Below are 2,016 nucleotides of genomic sequence, written 5' to 3' on the forward strand. Positions count from 1 at the left end.
CGCCCAGAACCTCCGGGGGTAGGGGGTCCTACCTGCGTCCCCCACCTCGGCATAGAGGAGATCCCCTCCGGCCCCTGGAGAGCCCAGACCCTCACCCTCAAGAAGCGCTTTTCCTCGTGGCTTCATCCCATCACCTTTGACGAGGGTGCCCCCCTCTTCTCCTCGCTGGTGACCCCCTCCCTGCAGCCCGCATCCTTGTCTCTCAGAAACGCCCCGGGGAACTCTCTCCGTGCCTCCCCTCCCCACAACAGGTACCCCCCTCCCTCCCGCATGCCTGGTGCCACCATGAGACATCCCCAGCTCCTCCGGTGTCCCCACCGGGCCTCCTCAGCATGGGTGAGGATCCCAGAGGCTCCCCAAGATCCAAGTCCAGCTCCCCATGGGCTGAGACACACACACACGTGTTGGGACCCATCGTGCCCCAGCCCTGCCCTCAACTTCTGACTTGCCTTCCCTAAGCCAAGGGTGCTCAGCTTCTTCACGGTCGGTTAAAAAAGGTTTTCTAAGCTGCCAGTTTTTCTTCCAAACGAGTTAAATCGCACCGCTGGCTGCTGGGCTACATCTGGGTTTTAGGGTTGTTTGTTTTTTCATTGCGGCCAAGAAACCTGGAGGGCACTGCTAGGTACCTTCTGGCATCTGTATAAATCACTGTGAAATAAATAAGTGTGGATGAAGCATTCGTGGATTTGGAGGGGAAGGGGCTGGGTGAGTAAGCAGACCTTTAACGTGTCAGCAGGAGGAGAGATTAAGAGCAGAGAAATGAGGCTCGTGCTTAAATTCTCTCGGTATTATTTACACCTGTAATAAAATCTGGTTGGGCTGGTTGTGCCTTTAGCAAAAATATGTCATCTATTAATGAATTGTTTGTAAAGCACTTTGAAAATGTTTGTAAAGCCCCAGTTAAGTGACCTCTTACTGTGTGCGTACGGCGTGTGGCATGTGCATGTGCTCCTGAGCATGTTCCTCGCAAGCAGCTCTGCCCCTGAATGCACTTTGGGGCCTGAGCTTCTTCCCAAGGTCTCCCAGATACATCACTGGACTGGGACTAAGACTAAGGTCACAACTAAGACTATCAAACTAAGGTACTGCTTAACAGTTGCTCTTTTCCAGGCATGGGACCGTAAATCACAGCAAAATCCATCATATGAAGTGCCCTGTCTTGTCACTGCAGGTTTCCTCTCTGCAGCTCCATCGTCATCAGGGTTTTTTTTTCACCTCTGAGATGTGGGAAATGTGCACATGAGCTGTTCTGCGATGGTGTAGTGACTGATGGGCTTTGAGTGTGCTTTCCTCTAGCAGGATGGAAAGTTTTTAACTGGGGTGTCGTGAGCACAGATATTTACCTAGCTCTCATCATCACCATCACTAGCTTCATAGCTAGCCCAAATAAACAGTGCTTCTAATCTCACAAAATCCTTGCAAAGCAGACAAGGAATATTATCTTAACTTCTTAAACACAGAGGCAGAGTGCCACAGTCCCAAGGTCAGGCAAGGAGTCTGTGATGGAATCAGCAGCTCAACCTCTATCTTCCAGGGCCCGTATTTATTCACAAGCAATTGCCACCGGTAACCAGCAGAGCTCAGCTGCTAATCTGGGTGGTGATAATGCTGTGAACACAGTGTGCTGCACATGTCAGTTGAGCTGTTCCCAGCTCTGCCGAGTTTGCCACCTACATCAGACAGGCACAGGGAATGGGTGATGGGCTCACTCCGTACAGTCGAACACCTGAAAGCAGCAGGCAGAGAAGTTCTGGGTTTGTTGGGTTTTTTTTTGTTTGGTTGTTTGTTTGCTGTTTTTTTTTTTTTTTAAATCTAAATTTTGCAAGAAAGAAGACTAGAGGGAAGATCATGGTGACCTTATGAAACTATGAGTCTTTGTCTTAGCCTGTGAAAAAACCTTCTCACTTGCAGTGTCCTGCTGCAATTAAGCACTGAAACAGAGTTTGCTGCTGCCAGAGCAGGACCTTTGCCTAATTCCCATGAAAAAAATCACCTACTGCATATTTATTATACAGC

This window comes from Chaetura pelagica, unplaced genomic scaffold (assembly GCF_000747805.2).
Source record: "Chaetura pelagica isolate M959 unplaced genomic scaffold, ChaPel_1.0 scaffold59, whole genome shotgun sequence".
NCBI lineage: Eukaryota > Metazoa > Chordata > Aves > Apodiformes > Apodidae > Chaetura > Chaetura pelagica.